The 27,978-nt window shown below is 48.0% G+C and overlaps 1 long non-coding RNA gene across 1 annotated transcript; it reads right to left on the bottom strand.

The window, feature by feature from the left end:
* Window positions 1-4,520: 4,520 nt before the first annotated feature.
* On the bottom strand, window positions 4,521-26,505 carry LOC129735458 (uncharacterized). The gene is made up of 4 exons (XR_008731113.1): window positions 25,267-26,505; window positions 11,147-11,275; window positions 9,191-9,492; window positions 4,521-5,666 (listed from the first exon to the last, which is right to left on the bottom strand). It is a non-coding gene; the product is annotated as an uncharacterized LOC129735458 (long non-coding RNA).
* Between the last annotated feature and the right edge of the window lie 1,473 nt (window positions 26,506-27,978).

The raw sequence follows: 27,978 nt of genomic DNA on the forward strand, positions 1-27,978 counted from the left end.
CGCACCACAGGCAACAGCCCCTTTCGGGTGGGGGCACAGCACTGGGGGGACCCCCCTTCCCAGCCAGTGGGACCCTGCTCCCTGACTCCGCAATGCTGGCTTAGCTGAAAAGGGCCTCCCACACACACCCTGCCCCCAGCAGTGTGGAGAAGCCCTGTCTGCCCCAGTTTGCAGCCATCTCAGTTAAGAGATACTGCCCTTCACTGAACCCAGCAGCTGGATGAAGCATGGTGTGGGATCTGGGGTGTGAGGTTCAGCTTCAAAGCTGGGTCCAGGTTTTCTTCTTCTGTGTCTGTGCTTGTACAAAGCCACTTTTCCTTGGGCCTGGCAGGGGGCAAGCAAAAGGTCCCGCAGCCTGGGTACCTGTCCCAGGGCATGTGGGAGCTGCTGTTCCGGGGTGTGCCTGCTGCCAGGGACCTGGCCAGGGCATGAAGGACACCTTCTGGAGGGGTCCTTTGCAACCACTCAGCACGGAGGGTCTCTTTCCTGACACATGCGTCACGGCCATTAACCACGACACAACCCCAGACAGGTCCCTGCCAGGCAGTCGTCACGTGCTGCTTGCCTGGGAGTCAGTGCCCCCCTCCCCAGAGCCAGCTGTTGGGTATTTTGGGGTGGACATGCACCTCCAAGCCACTACCGCTCTCTCTCATGTCATCATCATAGAGGACATCGCTCTCGGCCATCCCATGAAGGCTCCCTGCAGCCCTTTCTCCCTCCTGGAAGCCTTTGCATGGACATTTTGTCCCCACCCAGCAGAAAAGCCAGCTCGCAGCTCCTCTGGGGTCAGGTCCTTCAGGCCACCAGCCTGGCTGTGGTGGTGGGAGTGACTGGTGAGGAAAGCTTGCAAACAGCCACCAGAACCGCACCAGGCAGGCATTTGCCCTCCCATGCTGGGAGAGCTGGCACCAGGCTTGCTCCAGAGCTTCGTCTTTGGGTACAAAGGCACAGTCGGAGGTGCTGAGGCTGTTGTTTACACCTGGTGGGGTTTCCCAGAGTTGAGAGATGATTTGGAGCTGGACTTTCTGAAGGCAAGGCAGCATAACAAACGTAACGGCCCCTTCGTGGAGAGACGGCAGGAAGTTTGTGCCTCCTCTTTCCATTGTATCATTGCCTCTCCCTCTTTCCTTTCCCTGTTGACTTCGGTCAGCTTTTCTCTCTTCTAGTGCAAAACACGTTCAGGAAGCTTTGGGTTTAGACACACAAAAAATTAAATCCAAGTGCTTTCAGTTTCGAAGCAAGAGGCAGGGATTTTCCACAGCTCAGCCCCTGGCTCTCAGGCCACCACTAGTCCTCTGGTGGCAGAGCAGAAACTAGCAGAAATTCTGATTTTAACATCCACCTCTCCATGCAGTAACAGCAGCTATGTGGGGAGGACAACATTTGAGAAGCTTTAACTCAAGATGATGGGAATTGTAGAGAAAGCAAAATCTGAGATTCCTACCAATTTATGACAAAAATCTAAAGAAAATAATGACTGGTGTTTTGGTACTCTTGAAACCTAATCTGGCCCTCAATCTAAAGTGGGAAACACTGAATAATGAAGCAGTTGAAATCTGTTTCTGCATGACATGACCTGATTTATTCTGCATGTGCAGTACCAGCTCTGGAAATGATGTTGCAGCACCAAGTCGCAAAGCAGTCAGAGGAGCAGCACAGCTCATTCCAGCGTCCTGAGCAGTGGAACACAATGTGGCCACTCTGGGACCTGCTTCCTTCCACATCCCCTTGCCTTCGGTCCCAAAATGTGGGCATGAAGACTCGCGTGTGGGCCACAGAACCGCCACGGTTTCCATGGGCCTATGGTTTCACCGTCCCTGGCTGCAGAGAGGGGCCAGGTATGCCAACAGGGGCAGCTCTTAGTCATGTAGGTCTGGGCACCCTGGTAGAAGAAATACCAATGAAATTCACTTTATGAAATAACTTCCTCCAGTGAACGTGAAAGGCGTTTGTTCCCACGCGGTGCTGTGACTTAGAAGCTCCATTTTGATTTTGCAGGAATAAGATGAAAGTTTTCTTGGTATCTGATTTCTGTGGTTAAAAACAATGTTTAAACGGTTGTTAAAAAAACACAATCATAAGGCAAGCTTGGAGAACTGAGCTCCTATTTTTATCTGTTTTTTCTTATGCCAGGGCCACATACGCTCTACACGTGCATACACATTTGTAATGTGCAGCTACAATGTGAAAAAACCCAACCCATGTAGATGATGATCACCAAACACAGAAATGAATGTTTGTGATAGAGAAAGTGCCAAAAATGCACCTTAATTCAGCCTGGATCTCCACGATCCTATACAACGGTTCCTTTTGGCAGGACACCTGCTTATTTTGTGACTTGTTAGTCTTTTTTTTCTTAATTATTCTTTGCATTCAGTGTTTAGGCCATGTTATGTCAATATAAACGCTTTGCCCATGTTTAACACATACCAGGTAAATCCTAGGACGAGTGGAAAAATCAGCATCCTCATGAGCATTTCTGTGGGGCACTCAGCACAGTGCATTGATGCCTCACAGATACACAGGATGGTTGAGGCTGGAAGGGACCTCTGGAGGTCATCTGATCCAACCCTCCTGCTCAAGCAGGGCCACCTACAGCTGGTTGCCCGGAACCATGTCCAGATGGCTTGTGAAGATCTCCAAGGATGGAGATTCTACCACCTCCCTGGGCAACCTGTGCCAGTGCTCTGTCACCCTCACAGTGACAGAGTGTTTCCTGATTTCAGAGGGAACCTCCCGTGTTTCAGTTTGGGCCCATTGCCACTGGTCCTGTCACTGGGCACCACTGAGCAGAGCCTGGCTCCGTCCTCTTTGCACCCTCCCTGCAGGTATTTATGTACGTTGATGAGATTCCCCTGAGCCTGCTTTTCTCCAGGCTGAACAGTCTCAGCATTTTCAGCCTTTCCTCATAGAAGGGATGCTACAGCCCCTTCATCATCTTTGTGTCCCTTTGCTGGACTCTCCAGTATGTCTGTGTCTTGGTTGTACTGGAGAGCCCAGAACTGGTCTCCAGGTGCAGCCTTGCCAGTGCTGAACAGGCAGTATGGATTGCCTCCCTCGACATGCTGGCAACACTCGTCCTAATGCAGCCCAGGATACCATTAGTCCTCTTTCCTGCAGGGACACATTGCTGGCTGACATTCAACTTGGTGTCCACCAGGACCCTCAGGTGCTTTTCCACCAAGCTGCTTTACAGCTGGATAGCTTCCAGCATGGGCTGTGCCTGGGGCTGTTCCTCTCCAGGTGCAGGATTTTGCGCTTCCTCCTGTTGAACTTGATGAGGTTCCTACCAGCCCACTTCTCCTGCCTGTCAAGGTCCCTCGGATGGCAGCACCACCCTCTGGCATATCAGTCACTCCTGCAGTTTGAAGTGGTGTCGTCCAGGTCGTTGATGAAGTTGTTGAACAGGAATGGACCCAGTATTGACCCCTGGGTACACTGGTAGTTACTGGTCTCCAGCTAGGCTTTGTGTTGCTGATCACCACCCTCTGTGCCCAGCCATTCATCCAGTTTTCAACCCACCTCAACATCTCAGCATCCTCTGCTGATTTATCTACCCAGCACTTGCACGCAAGCCAGTGGGGTGCTCTCTGCTTTATTGTGGGAAAGGAAACCTCAGAGAAGTCACGGTGAACAGCGAATAGCTGGGGACCTTGGCACCTGGGGTTTTTTTCAGAGTGGTTCATTGTTGCTTGCTGAAAGCATGGCTGTAACCAGCTGTGTTGCCAGCCCCAAGCACTCAGCACCTCTTTGCATTTCCATCTCCTCGGCCCCAAATCCTGCAGAGTCCCACAGTATGGTGGGTCCAGCTCGCTACGGAGTAAAACCTTAATGAAACCTTCTTTAACAAGTACCTCCCTTACCAGCGGTGGCCAGAGTGAGCTCTCTAGCTTTTGTGGCTATCACTGCCTAGGCTTGGTGTGGGCAGAGCAAAGAGCAATCCCTTCGCACCACAGAGGTGATTCACCCCAGAGTGCTGCCCACGCGGTGCCAGGCACAGCACGGCTCCTGGGGGAAAGCAGCCAGCAGCCACCCAGCAGCAGGCACGTGGTGCCTGCGTCCACAGCACCTCGCTGACTTCAGACGGTCCTAATGCTGCCATCTCCTAATTTATAGCACTAGGAATGCAAGTGCAACGTGCCATTTTGGTATTGCTTTTGTTACTCCTTTCTTCTCTCTTTGTGCTGCCTAGGAGAGCAGGCAGGAGAGGGAAGATGTGGCACCTCAGAGCCATGATGCTCACCAGTGCCAGCCACTGGCATGGCTACGCTGCAGACCTTTGTGCCTTGCTGTGACATGTGCCATCTCTCTGGGGAGACGAGCAGCACCATGGGCTGGTTGCTTTACAGCTGCTCCCTAGACAGCAAGGGAAAGCAGAGATGTGGGCGTACATCGGCTCCTGCTGGGATACATGTTCGACCGATTGCAGGCTGCCCTCCTGGAGCTGCCAGCATCTATACTCCCTCCGCCGGTCTGGCCAGTGCCAGGGCCTCCCATGGACCCCACCAGTCCTGCTTGCAAGTTTTGTGCAGCAGCATATGGATGAGACCCTCAGAGATTTGAGAGCAAACACTAACATTTCTACTGAGCTTATATTTTGGGGGGACGTGCAGCTTGGCCAGAGGATGCCAAAAGTTTGTGCAGCAAGCAAAAAACCAATGGCCACATCCTTGTAAGCACATCCCTCTGTAATCCCTCTTTAATAGCTGGCTCCCTTGGGAGGCTAGCACCTCTCTACAAAACCACAGCATTATTTTTTCACACATGAAAGGGAATTTCTGTCTTGAATTTTATTTTCAGAAATCATTAAGCCATTTTTAGGGGGAATTTTCTGGCAGCACTCACCCCGAGGCCATCTTTCAGCAAAACCAGACCCAAACCCAAACCGAACCTGTCTGGCCAAAGCCATACAGACCCAAAAGACGTTGCACAATAGAAACCACCGGGGATATGTAACCACAGCCAGTGCTGCCAGTCCAGCCTCCTGCACTGCTCCCACACGGCGCCTGCTCCCACCCCACAGCCAGCCCGGGATCAGCCCCTGCCTGTGGCACCCAAGGGCTTCCCCGGCGACGCAGCAGGGCATCCCATGGGATCCACGTGTATTGCAAATGTAATGGAATTTTCCAATTAAAAACAGAATTGAGAGCCCAGGACACAAATGCATGTGCATGTCTACATGCATCTACTCATACCTCCATGTACCACAGGATTTTGCCGCGAGTTGGGAAACCGGGAATAGATACCAGGCACTTCTAGGGCTGAACAGTAAGTAGGGAGCAACACCTCAGGGTGAATTGCCTTTTTTACTTTGTGGTTTCCTCATGAAGGTCCATGTTCATCTGAGTAAGACCTTGTTCAAAGATGTAAGAAAAATTGGCTGTTAGATAATAACACCCTTGAAAAGGTTAGAAGTCATTGGGAACAGGGAAGGGAGACATTCAGCCCCATGGTGCAATTCTGGTGAGGTTCTTGGTGTCCTCCCCCAACAAAATGGTACCAAACTCCCGTGCAGGTCCTGCACAGGGCCCAGCCCTGCATTCTTCCGCAGCTGCCTTCCCTGTAGAGCTTTTCCCCTGAAGTCCACTTGCGGCAGGTGATGTGCTTCACCGAACCCTCTGCAACTTCTGCTCCATCTCTCTTTGCTGTGTTGCAGCTCTGTGTGTCTACATAAGAAGATGTGCTGCTTAAACCAGATGGGTTTAAACCCCAAATGTTTAACCAGATTGAATTTTGGTGATGCTTTAAATATTTGGATTGTCTTGAAGGATTTACTTTGCAGTCACCAGATTTTACCTTTTAGGGCTTACTTGTAAGACCACAGATGCATCTTAAACCTTACCACCTTAAATGTCCATAGTTTTCAGGATTTGTTGGCTGAATATTCTTTTAATGCATTTACTACATGCCTTTGCTTCTCCACTCTTGTCTCCTGAGTCTCAGTTGCGGTTGGTCTCTTCCCTTACTTGCCCGGGAATATAGTTACCAAATTATTTCTTCATAGAGGAAATTTTGCTTCCTGGGGTTTCACTCACTTTTAACATACTCATGGAAGACTGCAACATTTTAGCTGCTAATGCTTATTGAAAACACTTGAGTCTCTGGACTCTAATGTAGCTACATTTGATGCCTAATGCTTTAAATGATTTGTGATCATGAAGAGTTTGGTCTGACAGCATAATTGCAAGTGGAGAGACTTCTGAGCACTCCATAAAAACTAAAAAGAAAAAAAAATAGTACAAGCTTTTGCATCTTCGGGGGAGTTTTCTATGTACATGGTAAATAGAGGAAATTGACCTCAAAATTAAGCTTTTTTTTGGAAAAAGCAGAATCAGATGTTAGTGTAAGGGGAGACCCTTCCAAGAAACAGCAAAACCCCTCCATACACACAGAAATAGAGCCTGCTTAGCTACGCGTTCAGCCACCTCAAGAAGCCATGAGCCACACCTTAACCAGGCGAGCAGATGCCCCTGCCTGACTTCAGCAGGGACAGGGGAGGAAAAATCAGCTTTTAACACCCCAAGTGAGAGCGCTGCCCATGGCTTGCTCCAAGCCCCCTTGTTCCTGGGAAGGCTTTGCGCAAGCGGGAAGTGTGAGCACTTCCAACGCAGTGACTCGCGGAGGCAGGGATAATTCCCCTCCATCTGCTGCTGAACCTACCTACTGCTCACCACCCGAGCATCTGTGCCTCTGTGCACAGATTTTACCTCTGCAATGAGACACAGAGCAATGATTTGCATCTCACAGATAGGGATCAGAGGCAGGGAATGAGGTGGTCTAGATTACTGTCTTTACAAGTTGCAGCTGTATGGTTTAGCATCACAGAGCCAGAAGTCTTAAAGCAGGACCTTGCCTGTGAGCCGCGCTGGAAACTTTTAGAGGCTGTTAAAATCACAAATTTGTTATTCAGCAAGTATTTTGCTTGTGACAAAATACCATGTGGCTTAGCTGTTGTGGAAGCGAGTTTCTGATTTTTTTTTTTTGTTTGGCTCTTCGCCAGCATTAATTGTCTGCAGCAACCCATGCAGTTCAGAGCTGTTAAAATGTGTAATCTGGAAACGTGCAGTCAGAGAAGCGTTTTGTTCTTCACACCAAAGTCTGACCTCAAAGTTATCTAAAATCCTGATTACTGTGAAATGATTTTCAAATGCAGGAACAGGTCTCCATCCTCACACAGTTAGTACAGCATACTGCTGGTTCTTTAGTACCATCACATACAGCACACGTGGGTATCGCACCATCTACCACTGATCACCCTCAAGCAAGCAGGAATTTAGCTCTCCTGCTAAATGTGTCTTTTAATCACCAGCTCCCTATAACCATCTGAATGTCCCTGCTTAGGAGGGGATGTGACCACTCTGGTTGCAAATGGTCGGTGCCAGAATGAGTCAAAGCTCAGCTGATAGAAAATGGGAATAACGAAGAATATTTCTAAAAGAACAAGAAACACAGGGTATTTTTCTTCAAGAGCTGAGGGAAATTTGAGGGAGGCCAGTGATTTCCCATCTCTCCAGCACTGCAGTAATCTGATGACTTCAGTTGGCCTTGACCACTGATTACTAAACACACAATTTCACATGAGATGACCTGTTTGCCATGGCCTGATTAGTTTTGGTTGTGTTTTTTTTAAAATGCATTCAAGTAGTCTGGGACAATAGACTCATCATCCTAATCTGATTTAAATGCCAGCCCCTAAGAAGGTTAAAATTAGTATTTACTAGAAATGAAGACAGTGTCATTTCAATAGCCAGACTTTGATACTCCCCAGAAGGTGCAGATAAGGATACACACCGTCTCCCCACCCACACTTAGTTCACAGATTAACAGCCTGGCTACAGCTGGCAGACCGAATGCCTCTCGCTGCGAAAAAGCAGTTTCTGCCTTCAGATCTTTCTCCTAACAGTCTCAGCCATGTCCACCCCGGCCATGGCTGCCAGTGGGATGCTGACAGGTGGCCGGTCCTGCCGCCCACCCAAAGGCGTCCAGGGCTCACAGCAGCAGCCCCCCCACCGCTTCCCACCACCCAGCCTCTCCACGTGTTGCTGGTCAGAGCTGTGTTTCAGTTCCAGGCTCTGTACACACAGGTGACCTGGCAAACCCTTGGCAGCCAGACCTGAAGGTGGACCCGCCAACACGGATGCGTGTTTCCCTGCTGGCTTCATGCTGCTGGGTCTGCTGGGTCAGGCTCCTGCACCTAAATCATTCTTAATTTCACTGCTTGTGTGGTTTTTATTTTGTGGGCAGTTTTTCCCGATATTTGTTTTCCATGGTTGATCTGTGAGTTAAAAGCTATGAACACTTTTTCTGGTGCGATGCGTGTTGACAATGGGATTAATGTTTGTAACTGGGTGCAGGCTGGGGTGAGGACAGTGATGAAGGTGGTTTTATGCTCAGGAGCACGTTTCCTTCTTGAGGCATGAAGATCTTCACCCTGCTCTTCGAGGTAGAGCATATCTGTGGGTGGACTCCCCAGAGCTGGTGGGGTCCAAGGACTGGTGCACCGTCAACAGGGCTCTTTGAAATAAGGAGATCTTGCAAATTGTGCTAAACTCAACAAGGAAAAGGCACTTACCACTTGGATGACCCAGTTTTTCCACAGAATCCAGTCTGAGGTAAAAGGTACCGCACTCAGGCCCTTGAATAAGGCCCACTGAGCAGATACTAATTAGATCCAAGTTAATGCATGGGGTGTGGGCTTTTGTGGAGAGAAAGATCCCTGAGCACAGTGATCACTCTCTCCACAGGACAAGTGGAGACCAGGTCCACAGGAGGGGTTAAATGGATATCCCCCCTACCCTGAGCCACCCAGCTCAAGAGGTGGCAAACCATGTCCTTAGGCCAATCTAAAAGTTTGCTTGAAGATCATTTCCTCCAAGGAAATGTTTGCTCACATGCCTCCGTGCTGCTGGGTGCGATGTGCTGCCTGCCAGCAGGGAGCTGGGTGGCATGGGACAATGCCACAGCAGGGTAAGACAGCCCTGCCAGAGGAAGGGAACGTGCCAAGGTGCAACCCCACACTCTGCAGGCAGTGTTGACCTTTCACTGCCCTCCCGAGGGTGCAGGGCGTCCGCAGGGCCTTGACAACCAACCCTGAGCAGGGTGATGCCAGGGACAAGCCCTGGCACAGCGGGGGTGGCATGTTAATACCTCTGGGGCTTTCAGGAGGAGCAGGAAGGCACCGTGGACTCACCAAAGCCATAGTGATGCTGATCCTATTATAAGATGCTCCAGTGTCTATGGGGGAAAGTCACCTTGCGGTCACTTCTGCATGTGCACTGTGCAGCAGGGAAGAAGTGTTGAGCAACTCTGGAGTTTCTGATGGCAGGTACTTCTCTCGACTTGAGCTGAGGAGGGTGGCGCAGAGCTGTCAGCAGGTCCTGGTGCAGATTCATAGAGGTGGTGGCGGGAGGAAGTGGTTTTTCTCATCTCTGGATGATCTGCTGCTGCACTCCAATTGCAAAGCCTTGTATGGGGCTCATAATACACCTTGCCCTGCATAGGCAAGGAGGGACAGGTAGTTAGTGGAAAAAAAACATTTAAAGGAAGAAAAGCAGTTTTGGTAAGAAGGAAGAAAAGCCATCCCTCATCACCTGTGGGACTGAGACAAGTTAGTGTGGCCCTGCTCGGTGCAGATCAAGCGTGGTGAAGCCTGGCCCAGGCACCTCTCCACACAGCAGTGGTTTGCCCTGGGACCGCCAGCGGCTGACAAGGTGGTGGGGAGCTGGCCTGGGTGGTGGGAGACCTCCTTGCCCTAGGAGGATGCTGGTGGGGGCGGGGCACAGGGGGCTAGTGCACACTGGGGCTGGTCCCCACCCCAGGGTGCCCAGACAGGAGGTGAGCTGATGAGGCTGAGTACCTCAGCCCATGTTGGCCAAGGGAATTGGTTTTGCTTGGGGTCTGAGCTTGTGTGAGAGGGCCAGCAATGTGGAAGTGCAGGAGAAGGAGATGATTTCCTTCACTTTCTGAGCCCATCCAGAGCAGGGATGGGGCATGGAGGAGGACAGGGGCACTGGGTCCCAACCCACATCCTTTCCATAGTCAGGGATGCCAAAGAAATGTTGATTTACAGCAAGAAATTCAGAAAGGGAAGAGAGAGCAAAAATAGATTTTAATCCTAAGATTAAAAATAAATTAAGGATAAAGATATCCTACTTCTAGGATACCTAAAGGTGAAATCTGCTGCCCCCCCCCCCGCCTTGGAAGCAGGCTTGCCTTCCCATACACGCGAGAGATGTCGGTTGGGGCTTATGCACTAACAGCGATGCATTAACTGCTACTTACTAGAAGGATTAGATCTTGTGGTAGGGGAGATACATGCACAAAACACCTACCACAAATTGCAGGTAACTTGTTCCTGCGCACCTGGATGGAGGAAGCGGGAAGCCGGCGCCCACCCTCCTCGGGCTGGCGGTGCCCTGCCCCGGGGGGCGGCGGCTGGGGGGCTGGGGCGGCGGGGACAGCCGCTCCCCGCTGCCACTAGAGGGCACCGGCTCAACGAGGCAGCGGCCCGGGCCCGGCGGCGCAGGGCGAGCCCCGCCGGCGTGGGATTGCACCGGCAGGAATTGTAAGGAGCAAGCACCCGTGTCCGGCCTTTGCCAGCGCCCCGGGAAAGGTTCGCTGGAGCGGACGGAGTTCAAACGGCTTATTAATATCAACGAGGGAGGGAGAAAAATCAAAGGTTTGTGCTTGGAAAGCGAGGGCTTCTTGAGTCACATTAGCTCGATACACTATTACCAGTCATTAGTATAATAATTAAACATTGTAATAAAATCTAATTCTACTTAGAGAATTTAAAAGCGTTCAGATGGAAAATGCCATTTTTAGTTTTATTTTTTAGCTTTTGAAGGACACTTTCCACATCAACCTATGCAAAATCTTCCCTGCCACAGCTCCTGGAAGCTGATTTTTTTCCAAAAGCTTCAGTGCCAAGCGTCTCCCATGCTTGCACCTCCATCAAACACATCTTCACGTCTCCCCACCTCTGCCCGACGGCAGGGATGGCGGCAGAAGGGAGGTCTCAGCCACACTCGGGCTTTACGGGAGCCACAGCACGGAAATCCTTGCTTTAAAACCTTTGCTTCTTATTGTGTATGAATTACAGACGTTTAGGTAAGAGGTGTTAAGCTTGCCTGATGGAAATACCTACAGTCAGGCAGTTTATCTTTCTCCAGAGCTTCCCTCAGCTCCTTCGTTGGATGCTTTCACTCCTGCCTGAAGTTCAGGCCTCAGCCTCTTTGGGGATGGAGGGCTCTCATTTACACGCCTCAAATGTTTCCTGGTAAGGTAAAATTTAACAGTAAGTAACTATCATGGGTTGAGCCAGGTTTCACTTTGAATCATCAGCTTACCTCAAAGCAAAACTGAGAAAAAGGCTTGGGCTAGATCTCATGATCTCAAATTTTGGACTATTGTGCATCTTCGCTTACTGTTGGAGTGAAATTATTCAGAGCCGATGCTCCCGTTAGAAACCAGACAAAACACCCTCGATTTCAGTGGTGAAACTGAGAGCAGGATTTGTTTTTAGCGGCTACCCCGTATTTAGCCGGCGGAAATGCCAGTGGCCATCACCACCACCACCAAGCAAAACCCACTCTCGCTTTCCGCGTTGGCAGCCTCTGCTGAGCCACCGCTTTCGTAGCGCTCCTTTCTGGGGAGGACCTGGACCTAAAGCCCTGCATCAGGGTGGGAAATGACACACAGTGAGGAAGATGGGGGATTTTTGGCTGGTGGAAGGCAATGGGTGTATGGCACCAGGGAGTAAAACCCGGTCAGTGTGGCGTGGCTGAGGCTGGCACCTAAACCACCTTTCCTCACGAAAGCCGAGCTCCTGCGGAGCTGTGCGGGGGTTGCCCTTGGGAGCTCTCCCCATTAAATTTCCCATAGAAAAATGCATCTTTTTCATGCTGCAAATGTTTGGCAGCACTGTTTTTCCTCAATGCTACCACTGCACACAGGTACCATAATGCTGGTGGGCAGTTTTGAGACGGGCAAATCCTTCCCTTTTGCAGCTCATGAAACAGTGCCGCTTCTTTTATCACGCCTCAAGGCCCCAGCTGTTTTATTTTACAGATGAGTCTCACTTTCACTAGGGAAATGCACCTGCAGGACCAGGTAGTCACCGAGCTCTGGGTTTCCAGCCACTCATCTGCCAGGTCTTGCAGGAGGAGATGGAGGAGGAGGTCCAGGACCCTGCAGCAGGGAGGCTCAGCCAGGAGGATGCCACTGTACAGAGTATTTCTGGACCCTTATGTCCCCCCATTCTCCCAGTCTGGAACCCAGGGGCCAGCAGGCATTTTTGTGTCCCCAAAGCACTATCTGCTTGTTCACAAGCTTTGCAGGCACATCATAACAGACTGTTTGTACAGGCAGCCCCAAGGACCTCTGCAGCCATCCAGCTGCCCGGCATCTCCTTGGTCACAGGGGAGTGAATATTGCTCCCTGGTAAACAAAAAGGCACCGGTGCATGTGCTCCAGTTTAATTTCTTGTCTCCATTATACAAGGCCAGGTGCAGGGGTGGGGAGGGGGAGGTAGGAAAGGTGCCAGCAGGAGGAAGCTCACGACCCTGAGGGCAGCGGAACCCTGATTTCTGGAGAACACCCATGGGTGTTACAGCATTTAAATGTGTCATCTGGCATTAGGGCCAGATGGTGACAGTCCCAGACCTCACAACCAGAGTGAGTGTCAATGCCTTTCCCAAGGCATGGAGGAGATCCTCTCAGTAAACAGGGACCATAAAGCCAAGGGGGGTGAGGGTCCCACCAGCCTCAGCTGAAGTGGGTGCCACCTTGAGAGCGGGACCACGTTTTCCTCCCCTCGTAGGGAAATCTCAAAGGAGAATCAATAAGAAAACCTTGATAATAAACACTGCAGTTCATCAGACTGAAATTATCAAAAGCCAGTGCAGCTTTTTTTGTGGTTTATGCCCATTTAATAAAACCTGCTTTTCATCTCCCTCTGCAGGCACGTGATCCCAGTGATTGAAAGCAGGCCAGGAGGAGCTCAAATGAAAACCCCACCGTAGGTATGGGACAAACTCCAGTACAGGGAAGTTAGGTGCTGATTAGAGACCATAAACACTTGAACAGAAATAACAGGGCGAGCCAAGGTGCTGGAAAAGCCATTGCTCATAGGAACCATAGGAGAAGGTGAACTGCAAACTGATACAAGGCTCCATCCAGCGCCAGATGGCCATAGCAGGGCTCCTTCGCGTACCGTTTGATACAGAGGGAGGTCTGGGGACTAGTTCTTAAGCCAATGTTCAGGCAGAGCAAGGATCTCAATGCATTTCAGCTTTGTGTCACTTCTGACTGCTCTGTTGACAGCCGGTGTGGTGAGATCCAAGCAAGGTAGAGGTGGGAAGATGGCCTAGATCCTCATTTTTGTTATTCAGGCATTCAGTGAAAATCTGGAAGACCTACACGTACCCACGAGGAAGCAGGTACTTTCAAGAAACTTTGAAATGACAAGCTAGTTAGAGAAAAAATGTACAGCAAGATGATTTGGACATCCAAGGAAAAAAATGGTTCCCACAAGCGCAGTTTTTATAGATTACATACCAAATCCAAGAAATAAAAGCAATGTGCCCATATTCTTTTCTAATTTCATGATCAAGGGGTCAGGCTTTGCTAATATTATCAATGGCGTGTTGGGAAAGGGCTGCTAGTAAGATCTATTCCAGCTTTTGATAAGAGTAAGCAAACAATGTTGATTGACAGAATTCAATTAATCAGAGGCAGGTTTTAAGGATCACAGCCTTGCCTTCAACAAGGAAGTTAATCTTGGTTAATGCCTTAATTGACAAAAAAACCCCCAGCAACAACCTCCCCAAACAAACAAACAAACACACTAAAAGCTCCTCCCAGAAATCCTCCCAACACTTTAAATTCTTCTATTTGCAGAAATGTGAATGTCCTCAGTATTCAGGGCTTTTGAATCTACCCAGGAAAATTAGATATATGACATTTTGACAGACTGTGTGTATTTTGAAATATAGAAGTATGAATGAAATCATTGTGTTCATGTGGGTGAGATTCAGGATCTATGGATTCACCCACATACACTGAGATGCAAAACAGGTATCTTTATGTGAGAAAAAAGTTTCAACGTTAATATTCAGACCCAGCCAGTGGAGCTGAGGAGAGACAAACCGTCTGGAGTTTCAAGTGGAGAAAATAGCAGGGAAAAGTTACAATCTGGTAGCCTGGACAGTGAATTTAAAAAGAGCACAGCTCTGTTTGCTGTTATTTCTTAGATTTGAGACATAATCCTGCTCTGATTTAAGTCAACGGGAGTTTTGCTGTTGACTTCAGAGGGACCAGAATCAGGCACTCTGTCTGCTCCAGACCTGACTGTTTCATTTGGAAATATAACTTTTTAAAACACACACTTTTCTCTTAAAATGCTACAAAGTACAGCAAGTAATTACATTAAGCTCTACCTGAAGCTCCAGAGAATTAATACAAAGGCTGCTTGGCTCTTGCCAACTTTCACTATTACAATTTTACTAGCACCATATGCAGCACTACCTTACCTGCTTGTTTCACTTAGTAAACTCATTGGGCTTTGGGGTTTTTTTTGTTGGGTTTGTATTGTTGGGGTTTTTTTTCAAAGGAACATGCAATATCCACAAAGAAAAGCTCCAGAGAGTGAGGACCAGCTCGGTGGCCCATATGGTCTTACTATCAAAGAAATCAGAGATGGGGCAAGTCTGTTTGCTCAGCAACCCCGTCCCTTTTGCAAACGTGCAAGAGCTGGCTCAGGAAAAAAAACGCTCTTTTGCGTGGTTTCTGTTTCTTGCTGTCACGCAAGAACTGTGAAGTGAGATTTCCGGTGTTACTTTGAGCACCTCTGTGGCCAAGGAGGAAAGGAGCTGCAACGTAGAGACAGCACTGGCTGTGTCAGCTTTGAGACTATGGAAAGGCTGGGGACAGTTTTTCGAGTACAGCTGGGAAAGGGTTTCTTCAGAGCAGAGTTTTCACAGACAAAAGCTAATCCAGTAATTTTCATGTGACTAATTCCAATGTAGGAGAAGAACCAAATACAAATTATATATACAATGCTTCACATGAAGACCAGAGTGTCTGCTAAGGCAGAGTAAAAGTTGACGAAGGATTTGTCAGTACTGGACTTGAACATAAGGTGACATCTTACTGGAAGATGAGTTTTGAATACCAAAGACTTTTGCAGGTCCCTCAGGTTTGCCCAGAAGGGACCTTCTGCTGCACGAGGCTGGGGAGATGGACCTTAGCTTCACCTGCGCACTGCCATGCAGTGGCATGTAAACAGTCATGCCCTTGACAGTCCTATTTTTGTTTCATACTAGTGAAAACACCTTGTGGTCAAGCCAATGAGGATTTGGTTCTGCCATCATCCTTTGAGACTGTTGTACTTTGCTGCATTGGAGCAGTCTTACGGTTGAGTTGGGTCCTCCCTTACTCCTACGCATGGTAAATGGACAGAGACGTGACTCCCTTGAAGGTCAAGTGGTGTAAGCTCTGCAAAGGGCAGCCCGTGAGCTTTTTTAGCCCTAAGGATTGTCAGCCATGAGGTAGACAACGAGAAGGTCTGGGAGTCCAGCTGGTGCCAGAAGGAAGCAGTGTTAGATGGAGCAGAGAAGGGAAGAAGCGGCTGGAAAAGGAAGGCAAAGGTGGTAAACTCATGGAAGTTTCAAGTTGTTTCTCAAAGATGGGTTTGGTGATTGAGTACAGTGTATAGATAACTTCTCCCCACTAAACAGAAGATTTACTGTATCAAAGAGCTCCATCATTTGGCTCCAACTTAGTTGAAGCTGTTGCAAAACTAGGTTTTGTCTTCAGAAGACAAGTTGTATTGGCTACTCCTAGAGTCAGAGAGAAAAATTTGTGTGGATTTGTGTGGACAATTTAAAGGTTTGAAACTGAAGGAGCAGCTTTCAGCCTCATTTGGAGTCTCCTATGGCTTAGCCCACAATGAGATTGGGGGGGTTACTGCTAGTAGGCTGCCTCACAACGCAGAAGTACATTGAGCTGTGACTACTGCAAGACACAACCATGTGGAACTCAGACACTGGTGGCTTTAAGACGCCAGCTATCTATGGCTGACAGGTTTTGTTGCAGGTTTGTTTCTGAACCCCAGCCTAGGCTAACACACACTTATGAGTAAGAGCTAGGCTGGGACCAGCCCTCAGGAGCCAGGATCTGGCAGAGCTGCCCTCTCTCTCTCTGACTGGGTGAACTGACTGATGATTTGGGACATGCTTCTCCCTTGCTCTGAGGAAAAGGACCACAGAATCACAGAAATGTTGGTTGCATGGGACTGCTGGAGGTCGCCCAGTCCAATCTCCCATTGCAACAGGGCTGCCACCAACATTATACCATTAAGTCAGACTTTATCTAGCCAGGGAAAGAGCCACCATCACCTCTCCGGAGCGCTTGGTGGAGTTTTTCCTAATGGCCAGTCTGAATCTCCCCATCTGCCATGTTGGTCGTTGTCCCTTGTCATGTCCTCTGGCACCACCAGGAAGAGTTTGGATGTGTCATCTTTGTACCTGCTCTTGAGACAGACACAGGTTGCCGTTCCACCACATTTTGGGCTCCTCTTCACCAGGTGAAACAAGCCCAGCTCCCTCCACTTCTCTCACGCCATACCTGCACTGTAGCCCTGCACCATGGTGGCAGCCCTGAACCACGACCTCTCCAGTTTTTCCACATCCCCCTTGAAGCAGGGGTCCCAAAATAGGATGCTGTACTCCAGCTGTGGATGCACCAGTGCTGGGAAGGAGAAGTGCATGGTGCCAACTCTTTCAGCCACAGCCTTGTTTTGTGGCCCAATGCATGGTGTAGGCACCACCATGCCTTCCCCCACGTCCACACAGCTGGCTGTCAAAGGGGTCTAAATAGTTGATATAAACTAGGAGAAATGGGGCAATTTCAGTTACAGCTAAAGCTTTGGTGTCAAAGCACCAGAGAGCCCTCTCCTCAGGATCTGCATATAATTAGCCATTCTTATTCAGTAAATCAGAGCAGCGCTGAGCTTACGCCCTCTTGTTCCTTGAGTTCATGTTTCGGCCTAAGGCTTACCAAAACATAGTTTTATATGCTAATTTCCTTATAGTAAACCCCTCACTGTATGTCGTTCATCGATACCGAGGTGTACATGTAAGAATAGGCTAATATTCTGTATATATTACCAACTTTATGAGTTCAAGAATTACAATGTGCTTGCTTTATTTAGGTGGTAAACTTTTTTAATGAGTCTGGAGGGTCCTTTACATAAAAGTAGTGACTCTAGCTTGGAATCTCTTTCCATGTTTATTAGAAATGTGTTTTACTTTACCATGAAAAAAGCCAAGGAAACATGCAGCCTTAAAGTCTAATGAAGTAGTTATTCATGCAGTCAAAGTTCATAAATTTTAAATACATTTAATTTATAAATTGAAAACATAGCTTGCACTGGCTTTTTCAAGATTATTGCTTGCCACAGGGGTTTTAGGATAGCTGCCGAGCCATGCTTGTTACCTCTTTCCTTTCAAGGCCAAGACTGGATCTTCACGATTTGCGCATATTCATTCTGATGTTTTTATATTTTAAAAAGTATTTTCAGAAATTAAAATACTAAAAATTATAATGCAGCCAGCAGCTTCTTTGTTCTCAACTCAGATAAGAATTGCTTTTGAGCTGACACTTTAATAGAGAGCTCTTTCTCATGGTGAGAAACCCTTTGTCCCTCTGGAGACCTCTTTTCTGAGCTAATTGTGGAGCACAGCCCCTGCAGCAGCAGTCTGAGCTGGATTCCAGTCTCACACCAATAAAACCTCGGTGCCAGCCTGGGTTAGGAGCCCAGCTTCCAGGAAGATGGAATTTAGGGAAGAGGGGAAATGAAGATGCCAGCTTCCCACTTTTGCCCTCTGTAGTTTCAGGTTGCTCATCCATCCTTCACGAGCAACTCTGGCTGCACAAGCTCTGCCATAATTTGTCCTGCTTGAAAAGCAGTCTCGGGCACAAAACATGCCACAGGGATGCCTGGCACTTGGCAGTGCACTGCCTGCATCAGGAGGAGGTGAGAAAAGGGCACCAGCCTTATGACAGCTGGGATTTCCACCAGCTTGGGCACCCTGCCTTGTGCCGGTGCTGCCACAGGGTGAGCCGGCAGCCAGCTGACGCCTGCGGGATGGCTGCTTGTTGGCTCAGAGTCACAGGAGGCCAGTTCTGGAGCTTCAAATAACTTTATGTGGATGTTATAGAAATGGAAATGCGCCTATCATAAGGGAAAGCATTAAGCCCACAATACCTAGAATAGTGGCATTGGTATTTAAATGCTGTACTTTTAAATCTATATGGACGATCCCCCCCAGGTTTCTTCTAGCAATACAGCAATGCAGCCAAAGAAAAAAGGGTAGCAGGGCCCACCGGCCCACCCTCCCCACCTCCCTGCCCCCAAACCAGTCAGTTATACCCAAGCCATTTCAGAAAGATATTTCTCTCATCTGGCCTCCAGTGACAGACGTGCCACAACATCCTTCACCTGGGTACTCACCGAGTCCCTGTCCTAACACTGGAAAAGTTTTTTCCTACACATAACTCGCACGAGGGCCACTTCTGTGCGGCTCATCCAGACAACTCCATCCTCAGCCTCCACGGACTTCTGCAAAAGGCAGCTGCGAGACGACGCCCTCCCAGTGACCGATGCACATCCCTGCTCTGCCCCACCGCTTCTCCCATCTCCTCCCCCCCTGAGCCCCACAGCCCCGGCATCGCCGCCGAGCCAGCAGCACACGCCAGGCCCAGCCAGCACGGGGAGCGGGGCCAGTAATTGGAAAGGGGAATTGCAAAGCACCAAAGCTTATCAACAGGCAGCAGGGGAGAGCTCAGCAGCCGTCCTTGGTGGCCCGGCCCGAGGCCCAGCGCGGGTTGGCAGCCGCTCCATCAGTGGCACGGGGCAGACGCGCCCGGCTGCCTCGCTCAGAGCAGGCACCGCTGCGGCAGGAGCAGGAGGACAGCTCGATGGCCGGCACGGCCCCGACTTTCTGCTGGGGCTGCCGAGCCCACCAGAGCAGCGCGGGAGCGGGAGCCAGCGCAGTGCTTAGGGCATGCTCCATGAGTGCTTTCGGGGCAGCCTTAGGCACGGCTTCTTGGCCTCTGAAGTGCCACCAAGTGCCGCCACTATGCACACAGAAGTAACAGCTATTTTCTCATGTATCTTTTACTCATTAACCGAATAGTCTAAATATAGCTCCGACTAGCACTAGCAAGAGATGGTGGGTGCCCTCTGCGGTTGGGTCTTTGCTGCCTGCCTACCTGCAGCACTGGTTTTCTGCACCAGGTCCTTCACTTCGCTAGTGCCATGTCAAGTGCCCTGAACCCTCAGCCCTGGGGCGGACAGCTAATTGACGTTACAGGCTGCTGCCACGCAGGCAGGCAGGAAAAGCATGCAGCCCCAGGAACACAGCCAGCTCCTGCCAGCCCGCTGTGCCCTGTCCAGTTTTCCCTTCCATCCCCGCACCAGCTTCTGACCAGCTATCGCTCCTGTCTGGATGCTTGGATAAATCAGGCTCTTGGTGCGGCAGACATGGGCAAAACTCATGAGTTCAAAGCCCAGCTCCTTTTGCAGGAGCTGTTCTCGCTCATTACCCAGGATGGGTCCATCAGGAGCTCCCCAGTCCCAGCAGGGGAGGATTTAATGAATATCAGGACATATCTGATATGTCTGTGTTCCCAACTTCGGCCTCAGCTTCATGCCAGGTACTAGTATTTCCACACCTGCCAACTACTCTGCTAGCCAACACATACCCCATCACTCAGCAATTTATTCAAAACAGTGGGCTAGTGGAGAAGAGGGAAGACACCTCCTGTCCCTGGGTGGATTTTAGGCTACATTCCAGCTGTAGCTTCTGCAGGATTTACATGTGTCCATCCCTTTTCCCAGTTCCATAAGAATTGAAAAGCATGGTCAATGGAGGAAAATTAAATGCACACTTGCACATTTTCTGACAAAGAAAAAGGTTATGGATGTTTAATGGGGTTTTGCCATATTCTATGGAATATGGCTGTGACCTCTCGCATGTTGAAATGTGATGCCACTGGTCAGCTTATTATTGATTTCATTTTTTGTTCATTCCTAACAAAACAGGCTTTCCAATGGAGTAAAATTTCTAGCTCTAGCCTCCGAAATTCAAAGCTTCTTGGAGGAGTAGCCCACCACGAGACTCTCTAATCTCTCTACAGGAATTCCTCAGCTCATCTGTCTCAGTGCAATTTCCTTGGAGTAAATGGAAGATGACACTTCCCTATGCCTATTCTATTACAATACTTGAGGCAGCACAGCACTTTATAGAGAGATAAAAGCTTGTAAATGGCATGATATCCTCATCAGAAGTAATCTGCCTTTTTGTGAATGGCCTCTCATCCATCCTCCCTTGCCCACAGATAATTTTCCTCAGTAGCTGGAAATCTGACTCTCCATTTCTTCTCTTGGGATAACAGTATTAGAAAAAAAGATGTCAGTGAGCAAATATTTGGTGGCAAAGCCAAAGGAATCACGTTCTTTTGAGACAAAACTCTCTTTACTTACAGCTGAGAAGAGAGAGATTAAGTTATAAGGAGTCCGGGCTTCTTGCCAATTCATCCCCATCTGCTTGTCAGGAACAAATGTTTCGTTATTTGGCTTGGAGAGGGAGCAAGGAGCAGGAGAGAGGGCAGTGGGCCATGGCCATGCCCTCCCACAGGCACCTCCCCACCCACAGGAGCTGCTCTTGCCTGGGGCTTCCAGCACTAACGCTCCAGGCTAGTGGCAGAGAGAGTGCCAGGGCTGGCTTGCCAGCAGAGGTGGGCACCATTATGAAAAAAACATCTGGATAGAAGAGAAAGGAATGAAGATGGCTATGTGAGGCTTAAGAAAAACAAAGGTGGGTGTGGAAAATCAAGAAAGTCAAGAAGAAAAGAGATTTCCAGCGTCCCTGCAAAATCAAAGCACACTGTGTCACAGAGACAGGGCCTGATAGACTACTAGGAGCTGTGAACACCTGACAGAGTTGGTAGTTCCTGGATCTATGTCACTGTGTCACCAGTATACTGTGAAAAATCTGAAAAGTCACAAGAAGAGCAAGCCCAAGAACCATGTACTCTTACCACAGCAGCAACATCAGCTTTGTTCTGCATCTAGTCCCACGTAGCAGAAGGCAAGCTGAAGTGGTAAGGAGCCTTGAATGAGTGGCAGACCGTTGCATGACACCTGTGCTTGGGAGCTGAGGAAGTCTGGGCCAAAGCTGTAGGATGGTCTGATGTCTGTTTTACTGTCTGGTGATTTGAAAATTGCTTGGACTGTGGGGCTCAAAAGGCAGTGATCAACATCTTGTTGCTCCTTTGGTAGCTAGTAACAAGCAGAGTGCCCCAGGGGCTGATACTGGTGCCACTATCATTCCTTGTTCTCATCAAAGACCTGAATGAGGAGGCAGAATGCAAATCCATAAATGCATCATCCTCAAACAAATCTGTGGATGCTGCTAAACTAAGGGAGTGCCTGACAAGCCGAATGGTAAAGCATCGGTAAACAGACCTTGGAAACACAGCAGAAATCCCATGAAGTTCAACAAGGATATGTGAAAAGTTCTGCAGCTGGGACAGAATAAGCCCAAGCTGGGAAATAACAGCTCTGCTGAGAAGGACCTGCAGGCTATGGTGGGTGACAAGAGGAATACGAAACTACAGTATGATCTCATTGCAAATAACAGCATGTTCAGCAGTGTTGGGAGGAGGGTGGCCAGCAGATGAAACAGACACCTGCATGGCACTGGTAGGTCTGCAGGTAGAGTACAGCATCCTCTTTTTGGAGCCCCTGCTTCAAGGGAGGATGTGGAAAAACTGGAGAGGTCTAGCTAAGGGCCGTCACCATGGCCCAGGGTCTGGAGTGCAGATGCAGTGTGAGAGAAGTGGAGGGAGCTGGGCTTGTTTCACTTGGTGAAGAGGAGCCCAAAGTATGGTGGAACAGCAACCTGTGACTGTCTCAAGAGCAGGTACAAAGATGACACATTCAAACTCTTCCTGGTGGTGCCAGAGGACGTAACAAGGGGCAACAGCCACACACAGCAGATGGGGAGGTTCAGACTGGCCATTGGGAAAACCTTCTCTACTAAGTGCTCCAGAGAGGTGATGGTGGCTCCTTCCTTGGAGGCTTTCTATAACTTGGCTGGATAGAGGCACAGCTGACCTAACGGTATAACACTGGTGGTAGTCCTGCTTTGAGTGGGGTGATCTCCAGGGTCCCATCCAACCAACATTTCTGTAACTCTGTGATCTCATATCTTTCCATAAAAAATATCAGTGTAGGGACTGGCCTACATCACTAGCACGGATGAAATTTCAGAGCAGTTGCAAACAATCAATGGAACACTACACACATGGGCAGACACGTAACTTGCTACATTCCAAACATGTCACCCAACTCAGAGCAATGAATGCATAGGTTGCATGCATTTTCCATTCAGCCAGATCACACAAATATAATTATGTCTTTACAAAGCCTTTCCCACTGCACCAGAGGTGCCAAGGCACTAGCAGACTCTGCTGTTGATGGTAATTGCTTCCGGATTCACTGTTTTTTGACAGGCCAAGCCATCACAGATTGCACTCTTCTTTTTTGGCTTACAAAACTCCTGGAGGACACACAGTGCTCCAAACACAAATACAGCAGCACTAAGAGGCTTTACAGTCCATACGAATGCATAGAACGCACTATATGCATTGCCAGCCCTCCAGACTACCACTCTGCACTCACTGATCTATATGAAGGAGGAACAGTATAGAAACTCATGTATGCTGAAACCGTGTGTTCAAAGATCCACATGCAATGTACTGGCAGTGCACGCAGTTTGAGTATCTGTGAATACAGCCGCAGCACCGTGTAATATCAGAACCGTAATCACCCTTTCTGCATTTAAATATTATATTAATTTCATTTAGGACTACAAGTTTTCTGCGCATTACAAAGTCGTACTATTTAGGAGATCACCTAATCTGAAAAAAAAAAAAATAAGAACCAACAACCCCAAACCAAAAAATGGATGACTTGCAAAACTCTTGGCCCTGGCAGATTTTGGATTGTGTTACCTTGCCATTTTCTCAGCAGCACTGTCCTGTGTTCCTGCTCAACCAAACCTGAGAACAGAAAACAAACACCTCTTTCTGAGCAGCGCAAAGTAAACCTCTGCAGACCTACCCACCATGTAGGAGTGTTTATAGATGATTTTCATTACAAGTATCCTGAGATTTGCCTTGTTAGCAACTCACACACCAGGTGAGATTCTTGTCACTACAGCCTGTTTTCTGCTTTTGCCTGTCTGTGCAGTGATCATGTAGAGCATGGCAAGTGATCCTCCCAGGGAATGTACTGTAATTTCCAGAAAGAAATCACCAAAAGAGCCATCATCTTTTTACCAGATCTCCCCAAGCATTTCTGTCTCTTTTCTATGTAAATTAGCATGCACGGATTTTTTCACATCTGATCACCCTTCCTCCCACCAACCGTAAATTAAAGAGGCAATTCTGTTTATCTGTAATCTGCATAATCTTATTACATGTGGTGAGATACGGAAGACAAATCAGAATGCAATGTGAAATTTCCAGCATTCCTCTAGTTTACAACAAATTTATAACACAGAATAACAGACATAATAATTCTCCTAGCTGATGTTTTATATCAACTTTTGACATCCTAATCCCATTGACTGTTAATTTAATTAAGATTTAGCCTAACCTCCATCCTGTTACTGATTTGGATATATTGACAAAAATTGTTAAAGCATGTGAAGTAATGCTTTAAAAAAGATCTCAGCAGAGATCTTACATGAAAATGAATAGGAGGACCCCCAGCTCCTGGTGGTCTCCTTCCCCCGAATTACCTGAACACTGCTAACAGGTCACTCTGCAAAGGGCAATGGGGGCACCTAAGAAAGAAGTTTAATTGCAAAGGAGGGCAAATAATATTAGTAAACCAGTTTGTGGGTGGGAGCTGGCAAAACTACCTCTTGTAGTCTGCTCATCAGAAAAATGCGCCTCTTGATTTTTTTTAATCATTCAAATTTGCCTACTTAGAGACCCCACCCTCTAGAACATAAAAGGGAACATTATTATGGGAGGAGCTGCAGTGGGTTTGCTTGCTTTTCTCCCTCATTTGAGAAAACAAAAAGCTTCATGCAAAGGATCTTAATGTTTCCGTCAGCATAGGGCAGGTTTGTATTTACTGATTTGGCAAATCAGATTCCATTCACAGTCACACACCAATGCTATAAAGACATAGGCATCTGTGTGAAACTACAACACTAGATGTGTAATATTGTGTTGGGGTTTTATTTTGGACTTTTTTTTGTTGTTCTCAGAGGAAAAAAAGTTACCCCATTTTGTGCCTTCTTCCCTCTCCACAGCTTTCTTCCTCTCCTGTCTTTCACATGCTTGCCTGATGCCTTACCTCCTTTTTACCCCACTTTACAGTAGTTTAATGAAGAGCACATGCCCCTAGTTGGCCCATGAGAGTGTCATATGGGACAGTGTTAGAAGGTTTCCTTGTACTGCTTGCCTGCAAGACACCTTTTACACCATCACTTTGACTGTCAGGTCATCTTCCTTGGCGGCCACACTGGCCTCTCCCTATTCTTGCTGCGAGCCTCCTGCATTAGGGTGGTTTTTCATCGCATCTTCAGTGCCTCTTTTAGGAGCTGAGAGCTCTCCAGGGTTCCCTTTCCCATTAAAATTCCTTTCCACAAGACTGCATTTACCAATTCTTTGAGCGGGTTGAAGTCTTCCGGTTTAAGTTCATTAGTCCATTGCTTTCACTCCCTACTCTCCTGAAACTTGAGAGCTCTGATGATTTGCGATCTTTTTCACCCAGATTGCCTTCCTCCAGCAGCAGCCTCCCAACCAGTTTTCCCACATTAACCAGCAGCAAACCACAAGCCTCCAGGTACAGTTATACACACCTCACATCACTGAAACAAAAAGCCACTACTTATCCCCAAAACTTCAGGGATGGGCTACACAGTGCAGTTGCCTCCCAAACACATAACTAGGACAGAGTTTCTGTTGCAGTGGGCCTACAGGAGGTATAGGCATCACTTGCCCATGTCCCCTGCAGGTCCCTGGTTCAAGACATCAGCTTGCTGCGGCTGAAGCGGGATGCTTGCGGCTCCACAAGCAACCTCCTAGTCTCCATGCAAGCAATGCCCCTCAGAGCCAGGAATCAGCTCAAATGCTTTGGGTCTGTGCTGTCATCCACTCCCCAGAAGCCCTAGGATATACCTGGCTGGAAAGAGATGGGTCTGTGAAATTTAAAGCTGCATTGATATCCCTGTCCCTGAATCACTGAGCTTCTTTCTTCAGTAACAGGCAGTCAGATGTTCCGAGGCAGTTACTGATTTTGCATGGTTCTCATCTTGAATGCTGAATAACTCTCTGAAGTCAAGGGAAGTGGCATCAGGCGCCCAGCAACGCTGAAAGTCACATGCAGGTTGTCTTAAGAAGGGGCAATAAATAAACAAAACCCAAAGCCCACAAAAATCTGAAATGCAGACTTTAGAAAAACAGAAAAAAAGAATTTTTGCCTGGCTTTCTCCCGGAAACAGCCGCTATAATTCCATTAGGCTGAAGATCAAGAAAATTATCTTTTAATTTTAGCCACATCATCTTACATAGCATCTTAAACATAATACTATTCACCATAATTTTTCACTTCTAATTGTGAAGTTCTTTTACGTCTAACTGTAAAGCTTGAAAGAGCTACGTAAAGCTCTTTTCAGTGTCAAATTCCCCCAGAATTAGAGGGCTGAGTATGAATTACCATTACCGTTTAAGTCACATCCTGCTTCTCACCACCCTCTGTTCTGCTTTTGCTTTTCTCTGGCCATTTATTACCTTCTTTCCTTTCCCCACCTCCTATTTCAGGCTGTCAAGGAGAGAGCGGAGTCTGACTCCTGCAATGAAACGCTTCACCTGCGGAGCCTGCTGAGAGCGAAATTGATAAAGGACAGCACCAGCCCAGGCAATTTCACTCACAGCGGGCACTCGCAGGTGAAGCACTACCATAAAATGGAGCAAGGTTACTCGCCTGCTGCCTCCCGGCACAAGTCATCAGCTGATAGCTGCTTCTTTCGTGATCTTTTCACTGGTCTCCCGCCAGGCACCACTTGCTCTGACCTCAGTGCAAGAAGCAGGAATTGGCCATGTACACCAGCGTTTGCTAGTGGGGGTTGAGCCCAGATAAGCGCTCCAAATGTGGAATGCTCAGTCAAAGCATGGCCCAGCTGCAGGACCGCTGGAGGCTTTCCTCAGGCCACCTTTCCACCAGTGACATCTCAGGGAGGATGCCCATGGTCCCATCTACCTCAACAGCTACAACAGTCCCGCAGAGCTGCCACCACTGCAACTACCTGACCGGACAAAGGCGACTTGGAGCTGTTTCTGTAGCATCTGACAAGGTACCAGCCTGATGCTACAATTTAGGACAACCTATACATCATTTTAGCTGGTGGCTCCTGTGGATCTGTTTCAGCGCAGGTTAGGTCTCATGGGGTAGGTAGGGACACTATCACTCCAGAATCACTTTGCCCCAGTCCCACTTTCTCCACTATTTGAAAATCCTGTGTATTAGAGGATGCCTTTTCACCAGCTCAGGATTATTTTTTTTATATATAGGAATAATTCTCAGAGCTTGATTGATACCAGGACTGAGATTTTTTCCTCAGATGGGTTAGTGTAAGGAATAGTCATGAGAGAAGCATCGTGACGCAGGGTAGGGAAACTGGGCTCTGCCATCTACCCCTTTTTTCAATACTGGAGGAGGGAATGAAGCTTAAAACCTCCAGATTTTAAACAAATAAAAAGCTTATTCTTACATAATTAATCATTTATTTGTCAAGGTCATTTCACTGTTTCATACCTGAGACCAAAATATTTTGAAATCTAAAAGGACTTAAGCCTTTAAGGGGAACAGTCATGGTTGCAGTTAGATCACTAACTGCAAAAACTTGCTTGATAAAGCAGGATGAGAAGTTACGGCAGATAACCCTCCTCATATCCCAGGGCATAAAATTCCACAAACTGAAGGCGTTATTGAGAAACTCCATTTCTAAACAGTGTTTTTTATGGACTGCTCTATAGTCCCTGCTAGAGATTTGAATACCAGGCAGAATACCACCAGGCAGAGCAGTTGCTGCAGTACTGGTGGGGGGAAATGGTTACGACAAATACTCTTTCTATGAGTCAAAAAATACCCATCATACCATTTACAAATTTCAAGGACTGAAATTAAGACCTAAGAAGCACAATGCAAACTCAATGTACATGAACACTCAGCTCCTAATTTGGCACATAATTCCCAATTGAAATTAGTAGAAAAACAGGAATCTCAAAAGGCTTTAGCTGCCTCAATACCTTCATAATTCTTGCCTAGATTTTCAGCAGCCAGATCCGAAATTGGCTCTGCAGCCTTTACCACATTGTTCCAGAAGGCTTCCCATAATCTGAATTTGATAAACGTGATTTGCTTTGCAACAGTACAAAATGCACCACTAGGAACTGGACTTGGGTAAAGATCTTTGTCAATGAATGTGGCTGATTGCATGTGCTAATATGTCAGGCCACAAAAGCATAGAGGGCAAGGACAGAATACTTGAGAAATGTGAGTACAGATTAATTGCTAATAGTCAGATGGCGTCTGTGCGTATGTCTGTGTGTTCCCACTTCCAGGCTAGATTCATTCTGTTATAGGTTATTACACAAATTTTTTCTTCCCCCCCTGCCCCAAATCTATATTAACTCTTGCAAAGATCCTGAGCAGTCTTTTCTTGATGGAAAAAATAAAAAAACCAGCCACCCAAACAGATTATTCTTTTCCCAGTTGATAGAAAACAGTAACCACCAAGAGTGCTATTTAAGCTTGGAAACTTGGATATTTAAGCTTACAGTGAAACTATTAATTACCAACCATGCTCACTGCTGAACAGGTAACCAGCT

This window comes from Falco cherrug, chromosome 2, assembly GCF_023634085.1.
Source record: "Falco cherrug isolate bFalChe1 chromosome 2, bFalChe1.pri, whole genome shotgun sequence".
Classification (NCBI taxonomy): Eukaryota; Metazoa; Chordata; class Aves; order Falconiformes; family Falconidae; genus Falco; species Falco cherrug.